General features: G+C 37.5%; 1 protein-coding gene across 2 annotated transcripts in view; it reads right to left on the reverse strand.

Annotated features, from left to right (window-relative positions):
* LOC148839583 (dystrobrevin beta) overlaps positions 1–22,765 on the reverse strand; it is a 185,431-nt gene extending 162,666 nt beyond the window's left edge. For both annotated transcript variants that reach the window (XM_088940092.1, XM_088940100.1), the window contains exon 1: positions 22,442–22,765. The gene's annotated coding sequence lies outside the window, so the exon portion shown is untranslated. The remainder of the gene's footprint in view (positions 1–22,441) is intronic.
* Between the last annotated feature and the right edge of the window lie 310 nt (positions 22,766–23,075).

Genomic DNA, 23,075 nt, shown 5'->3' on the forward strand with positions numbered 1-23,075 from the left:
GACTCCCTCTTAACAAAGTGTCAAGATATTTAGAGAGAAGTGATAAAACATGCAAAATATCTGCTTGCCAAATATCAAAAGGACAAAAAGGATTTAAAAAAAAATGCAGCACCCTAACATCAAAGAGTCAAAAGTCCTTTCAACTTTAGTGATCTTTGCTTTGTGCCAGCTCCGACACAAACCCACACAAAAGCAGACAGTGAACTGTGCTCTGTCTCAGTGGAAGAATCTAAAAAAGTAAAATACCAAACATTTCATCTCGTTTCCAAACTTGAAAATGTGATGGAACACAGAACAATTTTTCCAAGAGCAGAGAAGTTAAAATACAGCACACCGTATCTGGGAGATGATCTTAGAACAAGCTTCGCAAGGTCTCCGGAGTGGCTCAACCAGTAAAGGGTTAGACCCTCTGCTTCAAGTGCTGCTGTTTTAGGTCTGGGCTATGGGATTTCCTGACAGTGACTGGGATTCCCAAAGCAATGGTGCACAACCAGCTAAGCATTGCCAGACTTGGGGGTATCCTTGGCTCAGAGCACATCAGTTACCAAGGTACAACCTGCAAAACTGGAGACCTATGGAAAGCAGGACAGTCAGCCCAAGAAAGTTTATAATGTCACCAAATACTGGAAATTAGTTCCAGTGCTGTTGAAGAGTACTGGAGCTCTGCCAGTTATATGACCTGTCAGTCTCAAACTGAATACATACACATTACAGAGCTGAAGACAGGCTGTTCACAAAGATACACTAGATATTTGTTTTGATATAATTTGACAAGTTATTGGTAAGATTTTTTTTTCTTTTAGATGACTCTTTGCAATGAAGTTAATATTAAGAGATGGCAAACATTTAGTTACTGTACAAATCACTTCAGATAAAAATCATAAAACTTGCAGAAAAGAAACTTCATATCTATTAACTTTAAATCATTTGATAAAGATGATGTGGGTTAATTTACAGTTGAAATTATTACAATATTGTGTTTATCATTTCTATTCATATTTTCAATTATAAAGGCAATTTATATTTTAATATCGAAATCACAACGTTATAACTGAATGGGTCATAACTTTTATAACATTTGACATTCACATTTGAAAAGTTCACATCACGGAAAACCTAAAAACTATGGATTTCATTTGAAGTGTTTGTCTACAGTAGCTATAGGTGGGCTGAGAAACAGGAAAGCACAAATGATCAAAGAGAATTTTCTGGTTTATCTAAGCTTCTTGATAAATCATTGGAAGTTTTAACACAACCGGCTGAATCCCGACCAACTTTTTGTGGCATATCGATAAAACAAAGCAAATCACAATATGGCCCAAGTATCTCTCACGTTACAGAGACTGCAGATTGGTGGAGAAATATATTCAACTAAAACAGAAGTCGTTTTTACAGTCTGCTGTCTTTCATAATGTTTATCTTTTTAGTCGCTCATTTGTTTCTCCACAATGGTCTGAGAATGGTACATCTTGCAAGCACTGCCGATGTATCATGAGAGAGAGATACTGCAAGTACCTTGCGATAAGTACGAGAGCTCTACCACATTCCAGGTTCTTCCTTTTCTCTGCAACTCCGGCTGAGAGACTCTAGGCATACTAATGGGGTTCCCTGGGGTGCAGAACTTATTTCCAACCCACTTTATAAGATATTATACAGAAACACACCTTCTGGCATAGTTTATTTTCTTCATGCATTTCTCTTAGAGCACTCTTATAAATCACCTCCTATTATGTCAATCTGGCTGCATTTAACCGCACATAAAATATTTTAATGCATCTGATTCCCTGAACTGTACACTATGGATCCAGGGGGTTATTGGAACTGTCTTTCAGCAGGTTTGGGAACGTCAGAAGGTCCACACATTTTGTTCCTCTTTATCTAAGGCACCAGAGAGACGCACTTATATTTAATGACGATTCATCTTTGAAACTGTCCATATTGCCAAAAAGGATATGGTTATCAGGTACTATGGCTGCTAAAAAAATGACAACACAGTGCTGGCTGACCTCCGGTGCTCTCTTGGCGTCAGTGGATTTTCTCTTTTTGGACTTTTTAGTTTTAGAACTTTTCCATAACCAGTATCCGTGGTGCTAAAACACAGACAAAAACATCACTGGAGTCAGCAATCTTAGTCACATCACTATTTTAGTTTTTTTTTAGGAATCTATTTCACATGTAGATATTCCATTTTAATATGCCACTCATTGTTGTAGCTGTGGGGTTTTTGGTTGTGTTTTTATTTTTCCGGGTCGCTGTTGTATGGAGGATTAGAAGAGGGGGGCTAGGGGGGTTCATTTTGTTTTTCCCTCATCTTCCATTACAGTTTTTTTTAACTGTTGATAAAAACAAATGCTTATCAAATTTCAACACTGAAATAGCATAAAATGTTAATACAAAGAACAGGAAGGAGAGAACCAGAAGGAAGACAGAGAGACAGAAAGAAAAGAAGGAAAACCATCACCATTTTAGGTTTTGATTTTGAACTCTTGGCTTTTTTAATTAAAATGTGCTTTACACAGTGTACTGTAAAGCATTTTAAATACAGGTTTCAACAGGACTTACTTATTAAGGTTAAGAACTGGATATTAACAGAAAGATTAGAGATTAATTGAGGGGTTAACAAAGAATTAGAATTCCACAGATGCTCTTATTTTAACTTTGCAGGCAGAGGACAAAGCTCAACGTATTTTGGTGTAATTTAGTTTATGGCTATAAAGAATGAAGAGTGGTTCAACTAGCATCTCTATAGAGGCTGATCAAAAGGATTGTGACATAGTATGAACCTGATACTGAAGAACAAATATCAATGTCATCTGACACTGAGGTTTCAGATAACAACCAAAAACATCTACGGAACATAAATCGTATTGATCAAACAAAGCTACAGAAAATACCCATTTTCTTTACGCTGAATTGCAGCCAGACATTCAAACAAAAATATAAATGATGGTATATAAAATTACAAAGATCAACTACCGTTTACACACATTATACCAATTACAAAAAAGGGCAAGCAGGCCTTCACCAACGATTAGCATGTAAACCTTCAATAACCTCTGTGACACTAGTCTAGAACTCTGGACATTGAGAACTATGGGAAACTTCACTGTGTCTAAGAGCACTGCTGGTCAAAAAAGCTCCAATGTAACAGTCATACTACATCAAAAAGGTTATATATTATATAAAATGTTAAAATTCATCAATTAATATAATTTAGAAAATATGTATTCAAAATATTATTCCACACCATATAATAGTATGACATCCTGACAATTTCTGGCAACAACACCTCAGAAGGGAAAAAACTAAAAACTGAAGAACAAGCTTCAAGCTCATGTAAGTGGTACAGTATGTATTTGTATTGGTCATTTTAACAAGAAATCAGAATAATGTGCTCAATTGTCGAGGGACAAGTATATACACATACTGTTAATGGTTAAGCCACTGGACAATCTTAAAATACATATAAATCTAAAAAAAACAACAAAAGAGATGCTATTTAACAGCACCTCATACTCTTGTGTCACTATCTCTGATGCCTCTGTCATCAATCTAAACACTCTCACTCAAACTGAAGCTGTTCCTTTACTTCACCAGGTAGGTCAATTGAGAACAATCTCTTATTCTAATTAACTCGAAACCCATTTATTCAGCAGGGAACTTAATGGAGCAACATGAGTGAACCCACAACCCTCTGGTCTGGAGATCCGAGCCCCAACTCCTCTCTGCTTTCTACTGTAGTGTTCCCTACTTTCACTCCCGAAGGGTGCCATGCCAGCATGGTCTCTCGGTCTTTCTTTAAAACATCAAGACAATTAAATCTGTTGGGTTAAGCAAAACAAGGATAACCCCCTGATGAACCAGGTGCAATGAAACACTCTCTCATACTTAGGGAAGTCATACTCTTGTTGTTAGCTTTTTGTCTGATGAGCTTCTAGGCACAGGTATGGGCATATGCTCAGCCTGCTGTCTTGAGCATATTATTGTACATATTGACTGGTCAAGGTATGTTCACAGAGACTTTAGCCTTCAAAGACAGGGGCTCTCCAAGGAAGTAGGTGCATAACACCGGTCTACTGCACTCCATCTGAGAAGGTCATTTTTGTTTTCAAATAAATTAATCATTTTGTTGAAGTTCTCAAAGGCTGTTCATTTGACTGCCTAGATACAGGGTATTTATGCACAAACGTACATACGACCAAGTAAGTAATTTCACTTAAGTTCCATCTGACATTTTAAAAACAGGTTACAGAAAATGAGTCACGTAACGATCAAAATAACCAATTCAAAAAGACGGATGAATTGCAAAGATGACCCTCATCACTGCTGCTTGCGCATCGCAGGGTTCTAATTATTACAGGCACCACTGGGATATGTCGGTAGCAATTACTATAGTTGGCATCAAATGAGTGTTGCTGTCAAATGCACACTTCCTGATGAGTTTGGGGTGGCAGTAATGTTAATGACCAACAGGAGGTTATTCTTGGCTTTCCCACACTCCTTTTCTTGCAGCATTTAATCAGAGCACATGACTGAAGTAGTAGGTATTCCTTATTCCAAATAATATGGGCAGTTAATGTTCCCCTTTAAAGCTTGAAAAAATAAAAGCTTGAAACTATATCTACAGACAGGCAGGGAAAACTTATCTTATTGCACATGTTACAGTATGCATTCAGATTTTTTTACGATAATTGCTTAAACATTACCGACTGGCTTTACAGACTCAAAATTATCACTACCCCTGGAGTAAGCAAATCTAGAACTATTGCTCAAAAAATAAGATAATAGGTGATATCATGAGCAAATGCTTATCAGCACATCTTCTTCCTTAGACAAAAGCTTATTCATTCCACCCAAAAAAGAGTAATGTCAACTTGAAAAGAACCTCAATTACAAATCAGTAGGGAGTTTCATATTTAGGATGGGATAAATATTATTCTTGTCCAGTTCTGTTTAATAAGCTCCAAAAATAAGTTAATCAATGAGCCCTTAATTTCCGTCGTCTCTCCAAGGGGTCATGTGAGCTCACTGCTCACTCACACTCCTGGGTTTTCAAGTACCTGAATTCAAAAGCAGCTGGTGCCTGGCAAATCAATAATGATCCCACTTCACTTTTCGAAAGCATAAATTCTGCGTTTTTAAAGCAAATAATAGCTTTAAAGAGTTCTTTTCACCAAACTACAAAACAAAGGTTACCAACCTGGTGAGGTGCTTCGCCGCATGCTATTAATAGGACATGTTTCTGAGGCACTGTAATTGTCTGTAATAATCATCCTTCTTGTGCCTTCAAGTGCAACATTTGTTTTGACTAATTCATTGAAATGTTATCTACGTTTGTAAATAAAAAGCTGGAATAGTGTAAAGCTTAAGACAAAAAAAAAACTAAAGAAATTAGAGCGTGAAGAAAAATCCACAACTGAAATGCTTACAACCAACTAAGCTCCATTGAGCCTTGTCATTTCTGGCCCTTGGTCTCATGGGTGTACTGACAGAAGCTGCTTACTCCCACTGGGGCTCAGTCTGCCTATCATCCCTTTGGCCTTCTTCCTGAACTAAAGCCATCTCTTCCTTTCATACAAAAAGCAGTATGAATCTTAAAAAACAGTAATAATGGACTGGAACAGACTCTTGGGGTAACAGCTTCAATACCTTGGAGAATTTGTATTGCTACTGTATCTGACATTTCTTGGAGACTAGGAATTAGAGTAATTGCTATATACTGTACCAAGAGCCTTAGATCATTCCAGATAATGGAGACATAATCCAACATTGCCTGCCTTCTACACAGAATTTATGAACATGAAGAAACCTAAAACAAAACTGAAAGGTTCTGACATCACAGCTATTTAATTGCAAAGGTTCTTCGAAAAAGAGTATCAAATAGAAAATGTTCTATTACACTCCAACAAATTCAACAGTTAATGTAAGGTATCACTGTATTCCCTTATCATAGTACATTTTTTTTTATCAGGTGTTATGGTTCTGTGCTGGAGCTAAATATTCAAATATTCATTTTCTGCAGTGTGGTCAGGGGGTTTCTTTAGGGCTTCCTGTAAGAAGGCATGTTGGCTGCACAGCAGAAAAATCTGCTGCATGACACAAGAGTGCTTACAGGGAATCAGTGCCTTGAATTTGACATTGAGATATTGATTTATTTGTGCTTGCTTGAGTTATTGATTGTTTATTGTTTAACAAGCACATCTGAGGAAAATACAGCATTTTAGCATGCTGGCCAGTACTGGCCAGGGTTTTCATGTCAGATACAAAGGAGGTGGAGATACTACTACAGCAAGAAATAGCATCCTCTGGATCTTTATTGCTGTGATGATGTCAGATATTACAGGTTGATGATCTCTACTTTAGTAGAGGGTTAGCCAAACTGCTAACTATGGTATAAAGAATAATAAGGCAAATCAAGCAAAAACTAGTTTCTCCAGATTAGCTGAGAGTGTCAAAACCCCTTCTGCTTCACCTTAGAGCCTCACTGAGCTACAGTACATGTGCTCTGCCCAGGCTTCAGCATCGGGATAGTTCTCCATAAGAAGACAAAACCTCTGACACATTTACTTGGGAGCTGGTTAACAGTCAAAAAAGTATTATCATGTCTGAATGTATTGTCACGTTACTCTTATCAGCATGTGTAAGAGAATGAAAAAATGGAAGGCAGCAATCACCAGATGAGATGGAGGCAAATAAAACAACACTTGAATTCTTTACCGTTATATAATGCAACTGCAACATATGGTGTGAGCTGCTTTTTGTCTTAAACCTACCAGCTGCATTTTAGAAAATTAGGATAAAATAGTAGAGCACTCAGAAACTCTTTGGCATAGTGGAAATCTTTTACAATGCTATTATTATTTTCATAAAGTTAACACTGCTAAATGTGTACCTATTTAGAATGATAAAGTTTTAAATACTGTATCTCATTACCACATCGCTTTCAATAACCGCTTAGCCAATACAGGGAGACCAGGGAGCCGAAGGGGTGGAAGGCAGGTTAAGTTCTAGAGGGGACACTAGTCCATCGCAGGACACACACAAACAAAAGACACCACCGCCAATTTTCCCAGAAGCCAATTAACCTACCAGCATGTCTTTGGATTGTGGGAGAAACCCAGAGCACCTGATGGAAACCCACATGAACATAGGGAAAATGAACAAACTCCACGCAGATCCAGCAGCACCACAGGAATTGAACCCATGGACCCAGCACTGCAAGACAGCAATTCTTACTTTTGCACCATATGCTACCCTAATTTTAAATATCACACAATTAAATGTAGTCTTTGTAAAAAATAATAATGATAGAGTTGAGAATGGAGTCTGGAGGTGGACTGAAATAACTACTGTATGCCTTCATCTGTTACATTTAAACTTCTTTCAAATAACAGATTAGGTACTGTATAGTGTTTAATGTTTATACTACTTAAGAAAATAATTAAATACTTTGAGGACAGAAATAAATTCAGACAACCGGGGAAAAGGCCTCTCTAAAGCCACTAGGCACACATCTTTCAGAACCCTTAATACCACTGTTTTTTAAGAAAAAAGTTTTTTATCTGGTTTTACCAAAAAACATGTTGAGATATTTATGGGATTTACTGTAGCTGATACTAAAGAAACATAACTTAAGCTACAGTATGAAAAAGAATATTGCATTTTCTATAACACCATATATATTATCAAGATTGTCAATAGCGTAAAGGACAGAACTTGATGAAGTGAAGTGAAAAATAATTGTGGAATGGCATTTGATGAAAACTGCATTCTGCTTTCTTCAAAAAATAAAAGAAGAGCATGCACAGACACATTTTCTATTAAAATAGTATGAGTAGAAATCTTGCTTTTTAAGAGAATTATACCATTTTGTTATTCTTTTTTTAGAAAGTGTTCAAACTTCCAACATGGAGATCAAGACCACTATATAAGTATAAAATTCACTGTACATAAATCTAAAAAAATCTAACAGGAAAAGACATCAAATTATCAAAAGAAACCACTTTAAATCACAGAAGACAATAATAACATTAAAATCAAAGCATCTGGATTTGGCAAAGCCTATGTTGTTGCTTCCATAGTCTGCTTTTATTATAACAAGGATTACAGCTTCATTAAAATAGGAAGTGGCTTGCTCCATCTTTTATTTTTAGATCTGGAAGCTGTTGTTTTGAAGGAACAAATCCTTGATTAAACTCGGGATATTTTTTTCTGAACAGATTGGTTTGCTGGCAGGATTGCACATGCACTCATAAACCAAACAAACCAGGGTGCTCTCGCTTGATATTGCATTTGGATCATCCAGCATCATCTGGGCACTGGGGATGTCTAGCAGACAACCAGCAAGTTCAGATAATGGACAATAACAACATTATGAAAGAAGCAATAGGTTTATTCCATGCTCATAAGAGAAGAAAGAAAACACACAGTTCGGCTGTGGAGCCTTCTTCTGAAACGTTGTGTTTTCTTCTTCTCTTTTGAGCATGGATAAACGTATTACTTGTTCCTTTGCAGCCTACGCTTGCTGACACAGCTACGCACCTGAACTATAACAACATTTTCACTATTACATTATTAGCTGACATGGTTCAAGTAGAAGGCAAATCTGGATCACCTCTGCTCCGCTTTGGGATGGCACCGTTCAAGTAAAACACATTACAACAACACAGGTAAAGGCACAGATACTTCTATGGATGTGAACACGTGACCATACCCTGCCTCCTTCTGCAACAAGCTGAGGAGCATCTGCGAATGTGCCTTGGTGCTGGGACTGCACAGCAGGTACAGGTGCCTGAAGTACAGTGCCCAGACAAAGTGTGAAGCAGTGCCTGCTGTCTGAGTCAAGACCGTAGCACATAACTGACAAGACAAGACTAATATCACCATTTCCCTCTGTAAACTGGGGCACACCAAGATGCTGTTAATCATAAGGAGGTTCTTCCTTATGCATTTATTTTAAGTGAACATTGTTAAGTACCTCAAAGAATTATGACTACAGCGTGGAAATGTAACAGAAACCTTGGAAACAAACTAAAAAATAGGACTACGCCTGTGGTGTTCTCTGATATACTGTCCTCACTGGTGAACAAATGCAAATGGTCATCTGTAAAAACAACACAGGACCTAAATCATTACAAAGCAAAGGAGGACATTTGGCTTTTTTGTACCCACCTCGAACCCTTAGCCTTTCTACAGCAAGGGCTGCCTGTACAGATATGATCACACCTGAATGCGATAGGCTCCAGTCGGTTCGGGGACAAGGAGCTATTGCAGCATTTCTAATCATTTTAAAATAAAAAGGAAGGGGGGAGAATCCAATGAAAATTTGCAAGGGAAAAATGCAGCAGAACAGAAGGGAACCCCAGGGACTAAACAAACTGTCAAAGGACCACAAACTTCAGTGCCTGTAATTAACTGCCAGTAATATTAGGAAACATATACAAAAAACTGAAGCTATTGCCTACGCAGGCAATCCAAATGTAATTGGAATCACAGAAACATGACTAAGAGAGAGTGATGGTGACAAATACGCAATTATTCCAAAGAGACAGGAAAGGCGGATGAGGTGGAGATGGTGCACTACACACCAAAAAGAACAAGCAGGAACAGTAACTAAACATAGAGTAATGGAGGGTCTCAGTCTTACAGAAACAACAAGTGCATTGAATTAGAGTGATTCAGATGTTCATTAGACTAAAGTCTTACATAATGAAATAAAGAATATATGTGTGGAAGATGAAAGTGGAGATTCTGACTTTGGGATAAGCGATATGGGATGTCAGTAGCTAAAGCTGTGATAGCAGACATGGCCAACAATTGTTCTTAATCAGTTCGTTAGGACACCTCCTACCAAGCTTGTATTTTCGAACAATCAAGACACTGAGGAAAATAAAGGTGAGACAATTATTAGGGCACAGCAAACCCAATATGAGTAAGGTTTCCAATACATGCTGACACTGTACCAAAGGTTTCTAATTTCAGGAAATAAAATATTAAGGGAAGTTTAAGAGAAGTAGAATGGAATACCATAACAATGTACTCTGCAGAGAATGCATAGTTAAAAGATATTCTGCTTGAAGCAGAAAACAGATTTCCAAGAGTTGGGAAACACAAGGTTAGAAAGCAATGGTCAACATGATTTAATATATCAACGAAAAAATAAACATAGAAAGAAAACACTTTATAAAAAGATTAGAAAGGACCTGAATCCAGTTAAAGGAAAAGAAGCATAATGAACCAGAAAGACAAATAGGAAGGTTGAGAGAGAAAAGAATACCGATGTGGAGGCTAAGTGTTTTTTTACACAATACTGCTGCTGTTTTTCCAGTAAAGGATGAAGCAAAGTGCAGCCTCAGAGATAAAAATGGAAAATGTTTAGACGGTGAAAAGTAAATGGCTGATATATTAAAAGAATATTTCACTCAAGTGTTCAGCAAAAAAGAAATCAACAACATGCCTTGGGCTGAGCAAAGACAAAGTTCCATATTAAATCATATTAGCACAGAAGAGGCAGAAGTGTTACAGGCACATGAAGGGCTTATGATAAATCTCCAGGATGCGATGGTATTATATTACCTGTACACAAAAGACATTCACAAACCATTACAAAAATGATTCAAACAGTCACATGTATTCATTATGCACAGACTTAAGAACTGCTAAAGTAGCACTCATCCAAGAAAAGGGTGACAAAACTGAACAAAAAAGTTGGAGAACACTAGGTTTTCATTCCGTATGGAAAATAGTAATTTCAATTAAACTAGAAGAATGCCTGTATTACTACTAAACTAGACATTCACCTGTTGGGCAATATGACTCTGCAAGCTAATATAGACTATAGGAAGGACTATATAAAGTAGACTTAAGTGTTTACACTGTATAGCATGTTGATAGATCATTTCCTTGATACTGTGGGAAAGCAATAATAGGTACAGGAATGTCATGTGAAAAGCTTTAGTAAATTTAGACAAATTTAGAATGTCATGTAAAACTTTAGTCATCACAATACTAAAATATATTTTTACTCTGTAATTAGCCCAGATAAGAGTGACAAAGGAGTTTACCACCCTGGCAGGCTAAAAGAACTGATTGCTTTTGAAACAAGAACAGAAAAGACTACAAGGGGACTTGATTACAATATTTGAAATATTCAAAAGCACTGACAAAGTCAACCCTATTAACTTCAATCAACAGTGACCAACAAACCAGAGGACACAAATAAGAGGCTCTTTTAAAGAGCTTTTTCTTTTCGGCTCTTTTAAACCTGAGAAAAGAAGGCAGTTCTTTACAGTTATGGGAGAATGGAACAAACCACCTTTTTATGTTGTCAAAGCTGATACTGTTGCTTCTTTTTAGAAAGTTTATGTGTGATATTTTGGGAATAATCAGCTACTAAAACCCAAATGAACCAGGTGGGCCATATTCCTTCCTTGCAAGTTTTTGTTCCCAAGTCGATGCCAACCCCTTAATATTAGAGTGCACAATTTACTGTAAAAATTCTACGTGGAAAATATCATTGTACAGGCACAAGCAGGATGTCAAAGTGCTGGCTGGAATTTCAAATGAAATGCAATCAGCAGAACAGCTGTGATCAAATCAAAGCCTAGGTGTGTATATGATCTCACTTCATGCCAGGCCTGTTTTTGGTATTACTGTAGATGCCTGTATTTCATAATGGTTTATGGAGCATGAAAGACATCCTGTTTCGCTCAGATTAGTCATCATTTCACCAAAGGAATTCATACACACTTCATTCTGTACAGGAATAGCAGTAGGGCTCAGGATTAGCTGAGAGACTTGCAGGTGAGGAAATGCGGTGGTAACAGGTGGTAACTCTGTTGTGCACTTCTGTCATGTAATTTTTTTTTAACCAAACTTGCAATTTATCACCAGATATAGCAAACAAAAACACCATGAGATATTGTTACATAACTAATCCAGCAAGTATTTTTTAAAACTCATTTCAATCACTATATATATAATATTTTGTATGAAATAAGGAACATGCTTTTTCTGTCTTAAACTAGGATCACATCAGCCCTGAAGAAGGCAGCAAAGACACCCAAAATTAGAGCTTCCTAGTTAGAGTTGCTGAAGACCAGTTCTGTGGTTGGGGTGACTGGAGGATTCGGGGGTGTAAGGGCTGAATTCAAAGGAACTGTCTTGCACAGTTTCTTGTGTTACAAAAAGTTGTGTGGCTCACCCTGTAAACTGTCTTGACACACAAGAATTAAGTAGACCTTTCACTAAAAGCCTAAGAACAATACATCAAAACATAAATTACAATGGGCTTCAGACTTCAAGGTCTGAGAAACTTTCAGAACCTACAGTAGGTACAAAAACAGTTTGTAACTTACTCTTACTTATTGCTTACTGCTTAGCTGACTCTGGGTACTAATGGCAGATTTAATCTTAGAAACAAATGCACAAAGAAATGTAAAAATAAATAACAGAAGTGACTTGAGATTCTGACAAAACATCCACGCTTTGTTTGCACAGAGTGTTTAACAATCAGCATTAATTAGCTGCATAGCACGCAGGTGGATTCCAGCAAGCGCCTTCATTATAATCTGCCCAAGCCAGCCTAGGAGGGGACAAAGCATCCTGTCACAGCATCAAAATCACCTGATTGATCTTCCTCCAAGATCTAATACTCAACTGTACTTTTGAAGAGCCGTGTTCAACTTGAAAACACTGCATCCACGGTGCTGTGAGTAACACTTCAGCACTGGAAGTAAGATTACAATGATCCTTTGACTGGTTAGCATAATACAGTGCTTTTTTCACTTATCTTTAGAGATAGACAGGATGGGAGCCAAGAAATCACAAGTCTTTTACGTTGAAAAGATTACCAATGCTGTGGAAGGCAAAAGGAGTTACAGTAATAAAAGTACTGTATTGCCCTTACTACTGAAAGCTTGTACTGTAAATGTGTTCATACTAGTTTGGTATTGTTCACTACTGTTAAGCACTGGCCAGAAACCAGGGACTTACCTTTTACCATGGGCAAACAAGAATGTCAAGGCCTCTTTATGTATCTTTCTAGATTTTGGTTGGTTGGATAATTTTATTATTTTTTTCACTGTTTTATTCCTCCATTGGCACTTGCAACCCAAAATACAGACATCTGTTGCTCTCATTGCATTACAAAGAGCAGAAGAGTGGCCACAGCATATACAAGCCGCTGCTCAGGTTTCTGATCATTAACTACCTCCGTGCTTGCACATAAGGGCCAGTTATTTTCCCTGTTTCTCCTCTCCCTTGGGACATCCACTCACCACTTCTACAAGCTGCACTAAACCCCTTTCTGGTTATGCCTGACAATCCCATTACTCATGACAAATAACCTGCTTAGAGGGAATCTGGAAGTTCCAATCACAAAGTTTCAAGTTTCTTAATGTAGTGAGAAATTAAGAGGCCCCCACAGGTGGGGTAAAACAAAGCTCACAGGATGACCCAGATGTACATCAGCTAATGATGAGGAACTACATGAGCTTGAAACCCACTTGCCTTATTTTACGCAACTTGCCAGAAATACTTTCAAAATCAATCTTTTCTCAAAGTAAATAAAGACAATTTCAGCAGGCACTTTGAAGCATGACACCAAATAGTAATGGTCTAAGTCTCTTGCCGCTTCTGCTTTTGGAAGAAAGATGAAACAACAAGACTAACAAAAGGCTAAAGCATAAAGTCAGCTCGCTGTGTTACACAGTGGCATTGTTCCCTCTGGTACCAAAACATGTTGGAACACCTACTGTACATGGTTTGAACCACAGAGTGTCATAGTATGTTCCCTTAACTAAAATATGTTTCAGGTCTTTCGATCAAATCATCAGAACCCAGAACAAACATTTTTGACAAAGATCAATTTCCTACAAGAAAAATCACTTCTGCGTAACAACAGGTATGGAAACCAAGGAACAAACCTAACTCTGGCTCACCTCAGGGTTGTGTAAATGTGGGGATATAATTAATGTTACTGTCAAGGTTAAACAGAGTGGTTGGAGCCATGTTTATCTTCTTTCAGTTTCCTTTTTTTTTTTGCTTCTCTACTCTCAAAGTCTTCTGGAACACACTTAAAACTTGCAAACTGATTCAGCACAGCATGACTCTTAAGCTCTTCAAAATTATATTTCAACACATCCTAGAGAATCGCTTCAAGGAAGATCTGGTCTGCACAAACATTACAATTACCAGTCTTTTAACGTACTTTTTTACTGTATGTTCTCCCAATGTTCAGGTGGGTTTTCTGCGGGTGCTCCAGTTTCCTCCCACAGTCCAAAAACATACCGGGAGATTAACTGGCTTCTGGCAAAACTGGTAAGTTGTGTGTGGCTGTGTGTATAACCAGTGATGGACCGGTGTCCTGTCCAGGGTGTATTCTGTCTTGCGCCCACTGGTTGCAGGACAGGCTCCAGCTCCCCTGCGACCCTGAATCAGATGAACCGGACAGCAAATGGAGACCACTCCACTATATATATCCCTTATTATAATATTTGAAAAAAATAACCATGGGAAATGGATATTTCTTTTTATTTTCATAGAACTTTCATACAGACATTTCAGAGGAATATATCAATATGCTGAGCATCAACACAAGCATCACTCTTTGAGATACTATACAAATAGTTTTTTTTTCTATTCATTAAGCCTAAATGTTTTTGCTTTCATCTTCATGAACTGATCTTTCATGACTGTGATACACTTAAGTGACTCTGACCACTACTTTAATACCAAATCACCTAATCAGTGAGAGTTGATTGGACTGAGGTGTTGAAGTGATTGAACCTTTTGTACAGTATGTCAAGACTGGTGAAAATAAAACAAATCAAATATGTCCAATTTATAAAAAAGCAAGGCCTTCATGTGATCACAGAGCGATTGATGGGGAATTCCAGGTGTAATGGTCTGGCCAGGATGTCTAGTTGCTGCAGAACTCCTCTTGAACTCCACTGACTACATGGTGCTACATTAATCTCGTCCTGGTACCTCATCCTTCTGCTGCCTGCGAAACAATGGCTGTATTGTGAGACAAGAATGAGACAAGAATGTGACAGTTATGCCACTGATGTCCTACTCACCAGACTTGAGCCCCACTGAACATCTGTGGGAAGACCCGAGACGACTTGTTGCAACTAGGGCTCAGACACCTTTGACCTCATGTATTTGTCCGGGGTCTATGAGAGGATAGGAACAGAATTCCACAACACAGCATCTGCAGACTGGTCTCAGCTGTACAGTCCATATTTCTTCCAGCACTACTAGGCCATGACTCACACAGGAGGTCCCTTCAATATGTTACTCTGCATAATTACTTTTTCCATGTCTATTCCATAAATTGAAACTCCACCTACTTTAATCGATACTTATTTTCTTGACAACTTTTTTGCAGTTATTAGTCATACATTTCGTTTAATTCTCTGCGAGTTTAACTTTTATCAAAATCAATATCAACAGAAACCAAAGGTTTGCATTGTGGGTTAAGTCATCCCACAAAAAATGAAGCATCCCTTTAAAAGAAACAAACTGGAGTGAATGAGGAAGGAACTGTTTTTCCCATTACTTTAGTAATTCAGAATAAGTTCGGATTCCCAAATATAGTAGGTTTCTAGTGATTCAGCTCATTCTTGCTGATCAGGTCATTTTCAGACAGCCAGCTGAAAGGATACTTCTACTAAATTTAGTGTGCAAACAGGCAGCTCACAAAGTCTCCTTATCTGCTGCATCAGTGATACTCAGTATCCGTCTACCTCCAATTCAAGTCTCTGAGGAATAACTTGCCTATGGAGTCCTGGAATGGTTGCACATTATGACATGAAAGACCTGATTCATGTAGAGAATTCCTGCCATACAAATGTGTGATTTATATGGAAAAAAAAAGAGAAAAGGTTGGCTGCCTGCCACTGCATTACCAAGTGCAAGAAAAAAAGCGTAACTTTTAAACTATAACCCATCGCAGACTGGAAGATTTTGCAAGTCATTTCTTATCAGGTTCAAAGTGTAAACGAACACCAGGAAGTTCCAATAAATACATGATATGCTCTTTGTTTGGATTTGGCAGAGACTGGGAAACTGCAATTATTCAACTAACATTCTTTTTAACAAAATTATCTTTATTTTCAGATCTCTTTTCCAATTTTCACTTGTGTCGAGTCAATTTCACCGTTTTGTGATAAAAAGTTCAAAATGTTTGTTTTGCAAAAATGGTATCTAAGCTTTTTTTCTCAGTATGACGAAATATATTATATGTCTTCCACATCTTATAGAAGATGAATGATAAAGTATGGGGATGCTGGGTGTAGGTTAAATTGTAAGCAAAAAAATTAAATGCATCTATTTCTTATACCACATTTTTCCTTTAAGAACAGTTGAACACTGTTATTGAAAAATCATTTGAAGACTTTTTCAGCATAACACTGAAACAAGCTTTTAAAATAATAATAGAAAAGAAACTGGAAAACAAAGCATTCAGTCTACAAAGCAAATTGTGGCACATAATTAAACTTTTCTGACACTACATATACAGTATTATACAAGGGGGTCTGCAAACTTTGTCTAGGACTATACTGTAGGTATTAACATGCTTTAAATAAGCAGTGACACTATCCTCACACAAACTCTTCCTAGTTGCATGTTTAATACATCATAGAATACAATAAGACTCTCACTTATATTTTAAGCAAAAAGAGCACTAAAATTTTAAACCAGCCCCAATTAGTTTCTCTTCATTACCTGCAGTTCACTGAAGTAATCCTCATGTAAAAAACGTTTTAACATGGGCAGTGCTACTGCAGACTGAAAATCTGCACTATGAAAATCATTTTATAAGAAGCAGATAGAGTTTTAACTTTATATGTTTTAGACATTTCCTTTGAAGTCCTCAATGAATGACTATGCTAAATTTACTTTCCACAATTCACTGGATAAGTGAGGAAAATAAGCACGTTTTTCAAAAGAATTATACGCAATGCGAACCACAACTGAATCCTGTATTTTTGCAGTACAAAAGTACTATCCCCAGTGCATCATTTTACTTCATTTGCAGTGTTATTATCTCTATTGTGACTGATTTAATTCCTCAAATCTTCTTCCCATGGACCTTAACCTGACCAAGCTGAAATCAGCTCTATCTACCAGCAGAGTTGCTCCAAATAGTGACAGTTAATGAGGAAAAGGCCCCACTGTCACTCCTCATGAAAAAGGCAATGCAAGTGTAACCAAACAACTGACTAACATGTCATAGGAAGGTAGGAGGAAAGAAGAGCATCTGCAGGAAACCCACACAAACGCGTGGAGAGCATGTTAGCTCCATACAGAAGGTACTCCAGCCCAGCATCACACCCTGGACCCAATAGTTGTGAGGCAGCAGCACAACCATGCAACCGTCCCTCCCTGGAGTCAGTAAACTTAGAAAATCCATCTCTTTTCGGGCCGCCACAACATTTACCAGACCAATAAACTTACAATTTAAAAAACACAAGCAATGAAAATAAGAAAATAAATATGTAACAATCAAAGAAACCACCAGTAAATTACTCCATATGCAGTACACTGGATTCCATTCTGGTGAAGGCCTCTGTAATGGCAAGAGCTTATGCAAGAAATCAGCACAGGGCATTGGAATAAATCGGAAGGCAATGTGACTGAGCTATGGTGACAAGAGACCACTGTTTACTACTGCCACTCAGATCCTTTCCACCTGGAATGGCATAGCCTCATAATTCTCGTCTCAGAACTCCTGACCCTAAGACACAACCCTGTTTCTGCAAGCCAAATCACCATACGCTTGCGTCTTCATCCAGTGCACATAAGCCCGTGCCTGACACAGAGACAGAAGGGAACGATAAAAAATCATAACTGGGTTTGGTGTAACTAAATCGGGATAAGGCAAACAGAGTTTGTGTGTTCTTTTTACATACAGTAGGTTTTTGCAGATTTATTCTCCAATGATGTAGAACTTTGAGCTGAAAAAGCTCATTTCAGATTCCTTTTAAAGGTAAGCCTCAGTTAACATGCTCATTATGTTGGTATCTGTGCAGAACATTATAATGATTACCCACATACTGGATTAAACAAAACCATAAATGAACTAAATAAAACACAAATACAAAGCACTGCCCATGGGCCACATTCAAAGGCAGGGATGTGAGACTTTTTCTTAAAAGTAGCTCAACCCTGTTGAGCCAACAATATAAAAGACTTAAAAAATGTAGAGAAACTAATTCTGCCACATTAACATGATTGAGCTTACCTCATATAAAATTGCTATTATGCTTATGATTTAAGGAGTATTTCTTTGCTAAGAAAGCATAACACAAAGCACGGCATTCTATAAAAATGTTTCCACAGTTAAAAACTGTAAAAATAAATCTGTTGGTCCTTGTATTATAATGGATAATTGAGTTGTCACTTCTTCAATTACATATTAAATCCTGAGTCAATGTTGGAAATATTGAGACTTTTTTTAAAGAAACAGTGTCTACTGTAACATTTTAGAACAAAATGTCACATAGGGTAAAATGAACTGCTGTAGTCATACAATAATCATACAATAAATACATTTATCATCAAAATAACATGTACTGGTGCTGAATAGGACATGTTGACAATTACTGTACTTGAGTATGATTAATTCTAGAGGAACAGTTGAAAATTCCTCATAGATAAGACAGTTCAAACCTTGAGATGACGTGTAACATCTCAGAATTGACAGCAAACACTCAGTCTCACCTCTCCCCACACACAGACTCAGAAGAAAAACCTTTGGCCTAAGGTGATAATTAATTCTGTGTGGGGACCTAAAGTGTCACTTGGGGATTCATTTCTCATTTTGTCCCATAAGAGAGGATATTCATCTATACTTCTGTGTCTTTATCCTCATGAGATTACACAGCCTCTACTTTTCCTACAACACTTCTTAGAATGGAAATTCATTTCAATGACAAACGGTGATGAGTAATCTTTTAACTACCCACAGCCAGTAGTGGAAGAATAGGCAATGCCATGGCAAGTAAGTCGAGACTGGAACATGGTAATAAAAGGTCTGTTTTGGCAATTTTTGTCCTTTCGAAGTTTTTAACGTCCTGTAATTTTTTATACTGACCAAAATTTTCAAAAAAAAACTAACCTCTCTATTATGTGTCTTCTAAGTCTGTCACCGGCAGAAACTTCATGAAACCAGTCTTCATGACTATTGTGAAAAGCTTTATAAAACATTAGAACTGCCTGGTTTCATCACAGAACTTCCATGTCACTGAACTTTAGCTGCTGAAGCAGACGTATCCGTGTGTTCACCATTTTTCCCTGCTGCTCTCTCAGACTTTTCCGTCAGGTTTTCTCACTTTGGTATGGAGGGGATACGTTTGGTTATGTACTTTATAGTGAATGCATTGGGCCCTGCAAAAAAAATATAAGTACAGCAGTCACATTTACTTTTATTCATACCAAAGACTAAACCTAATTTTGGAAGTGGAAAAGTTTATTAATTTATTGTATGGGGGCCACTTCTCAATCTTGCTCATCCTCATAGTGTGAACGGCAGTAGAGGCCGTCTGCTTCTCAATTTGTTGCAGGCATGGGGAGCCGTTAGGAGAGCTCTTTCATCTTCAGAAAAGCATTTCACCGTGACAAACACTTTTGTAGCATTTGCATTTTCAATCCAACTCTTTTTAGATCTTTTAGCTCAAACTATTGTTGGCACAATTTTGTATCGGTCTGCGTTAGATGTTAGGTTTAACTGTGATCGGAAAGTATTTTAGAAAAGAAAAAGATGGTTACGGATTAAAAAGTTCAAAACCACCACATTCCTTGATCAATAAATGTCGATAGGCACACACCAACGTACTTGTATAAGACACTTAAGTTTATGAATTAGAAAATAAATTAATCACTTATACAACTTTCAATGGATTAAAGCATACCTATTTGTGTCACCATAAAGCACATGATCCTAAACTAAGACTGGGTCTGGCTTCTTCATCTGTTCTGTGTTATGAACACAACACAGTATATGAACAATTGCACACAAATTCCAAACACTTTACTAACTGAAACTTCATTGCGGCTCTTCAGAGAAGTATAAGCTTACACATAATCACTTGAGGACAAATATGTTTTACAGCATACTATATATTCCCCATGACATCAGTGAGAGTGGCTATTTACTGTAATGTAAAAAAGTAAGACTTTTCTTTACAAAAAAAGACAAACTGACATGGAGGTGACAAACATATTGTCATCAACAAGTCTTCCTAACCTTCATATTACTGACATTAAAAAAGCACTACAAGAAAACCTGCTCATAGACATTACCCCACCCTCTACAATTATCAAATGACTGTACATAATGGCAAACCAGCACAAGAGTCAATAAGTGACAAACTCACACTCTGAATGATAGAAACATCCCACTATTTGCCCTAGAAGAATAATTTAAATGGAAAAGTCAAACAAAATCCTGACAAAGAGTACAATTTTCAAAAGCCTTTTGTATATGTTACTCTTGACACTCTGTCAACAGGAAAATTACAAGAATGTTCAGTCATGCACTGATTCTGCCATGAAACTGGGCTCATTAATGCCCAAAAGTCAAAGTTTTGCCAAAACATTCTCTTGGGGAGCACTGGATCTACTGGTTTGTTATACAAATGAGCTTTAATTAATAACTAAGCTCATTATTTGCTTAATTAGTCTTTTAAAAAAGTAGTTTCAGCTCTCCAGCAGTTGGTCACTTACTGATTAAAGTTTATGGATAAATTCAAATTCTTAACTTGACTACAAATGAAGTTTAATTAAAGTGATGTGTCCAATAAAGGAATTAATTAAAAGGTCTGTTGGAACAAAAGGCTGAAGAGGCTGAAATAAATACTTTTATTTCTCGTGATACAAAAAGGAAAGTTAGTGCGACGTTGCTGGAGCAAGTACCATTTCATCTGAACTGAGTTGCAGTTACTTAACTTGACCGGTCTATTTCTACAACTAGCCCGGGTGGACTTCCAGACTTTCATCTATGTCCCAAAGTTTTACAATTAAGATAAGCAAAAAAACACTTGTAAGCTTTTAAACCCCCATTTTCGATATCTCCCCAAACCTTCTATGCACTGTCTCATATTCAAGTTCAATTATGAATTCAGATAATGCAAATACCTCAACAGGTATTTTCAAAGGTAAAGTACACAAATGCGCTTTCATGTAACCAAACACCGCTGTTTCTCTTTTGTATCACAGGAGGCTGTGTTTACAGTCACGCCAATCTCTTAGCTATGTGGAGTAGAGGACTCCATATAACTGCAGCTTTCTTCCTGCCATGGTAAAAGAAAAAAAAAGAATACATTTAAACTCTTTCCCTGTGGACACAATAAAAATCCTCCAAGAAGGGGGAAATTTTCACTACACTTGTGACTAAAATGGAACAGGCGGGTTAAAAGATTAAACTTTTGAAAGAACGTTAAGACGGCTCCTTTGGATCACGTTATTTTAAATCGATCGTACGGAATAAAAATGAAACACTAGCAACTTCAAAAGACCTTAATAACTAAACATGCTGCAACTGACTTAAACGTAAAATGTCCAATGCATCAGTACAATGCGCTGGTAATGCTGTTCGCGTTGTTAGTTTACAGGACACCGAAAACTACGTTTTATGGTCCTTGTGAAAACACAAGGTATACGCCACACATGAACAACGCGTTGTAACGGATTGTACTGAAAAGCATAAATTCATAACTATTTGAAAGACGTTGTGGCTAAAGAATAGTGAACTTTTAAGTCACTCGCAGGAATATTGCAGTCGAAAATGGAAGAGGAACTAAGTTTAAACACACTTAAAGCAACGCACGAATACATTGTTTCATTTCCTGATAAATTACTTCTTCCGCAAATCAGTTTTAAAGGCTATTTGCCCAGAAACGCATGTTTTCATAACAGTACGATGTGTTTTCTTTTTCACTTTTTTAATGCAGACAGTGGCAAAGCATATTTAGCAGCACTCGGTAGCATTCTTTGACAGCGGAGTACGAGCTTAATGAATCAACATGCAGAGCACTCAGCATTTTAAACTGCGTTGCGTTTTCAACGGAGTCAACCTACGCTTTATTTTACAAAACGCATTATAAAAACACAAACAGTCCCGAACAGAAGTGGTAAAATAGCTCGATACGACTTCTATAAATTCACTTCAAAAGCCAACATAAGACGCAAAGAGCGGCCATATTGCAAAAAAATTAACTCCCTATTCACCTTTTTTTGCCCAAAATGAATGGCTTCCAGTATTGCCCAGTGCATGCATCTATATAGCTGTTCTATCTTCTCACAGAATATTAAGGCGGATTTCCGATGTTTAAATACAAATACATGGAAACCATCGTTCCTCTTTGTAACTAGCCTCTTCAAGCACAGTTGCTGTAGTGTAGGATTGATACAAATACCTTCGCTATGTACTTACCAGAAAAATCTCTCAGGTACTAGTAGTACCAGCATCAGATAAATCGAAAAACCGTAGAAGCAAACGAGCGAGAAGGTTATTTCCTCTTTATTTCATCACGGTGTTTACTGTTAGGATTACTCCCAGATCGCTGAGGCTTGGCTGCTTACTTTCATTAGTTTTCCCGGTAGGAACATGAAAAGCGGTAATAATTCTCCATTTTTACTTCAACAGCCCAACTCCCGCTCCTTCTGCTTCACTCACAGCACAGGCATGGACTGCAGCAGCAGCAGCACCAAGTGTGGCTCCGGCTGCTACCGCCACACGCCTCTCACTCTCAACATCAAAAAACAGCGACCCAGAAGAAACAGACCTCGGCGCACGCTGCAAACATTGACCTGTCACCCGGCTAGGATCTGAAAATTAGTACTAGGATTCCTGAATGTGCTGCACTGTAACGTTGTGTCCCACCGAGTTCATGTGCCAGGGTATTATGTAATTCTTTCACGGTTAATGGAACAAAAAGTCTCTTAGGAACGATATACAGTACAATAGCATTGGTAATGTTTCCCTTAAATGTCATTCTTTTTTAAAAGTTTGTTATTAACAAGCAACAGTATATATTTTTAATGGGATGTGTAAGCATTTAGAATTT

The sequence above is a fragment of the Atractosteus spatula genome, chromosome 2, assembly GCF_055471065.1.
Source record: "Atractosteus spatula isolate fAtrSpa1 chromosome 2, fAtrSpa1.hap1, whole genome shotgun sequence".
NCBI lineage: Eukaryota > Metazoa > Chordata > Actinopteri > Semionotiformes > Lepisosteidae > Atractosteus > Atractosteus spatula.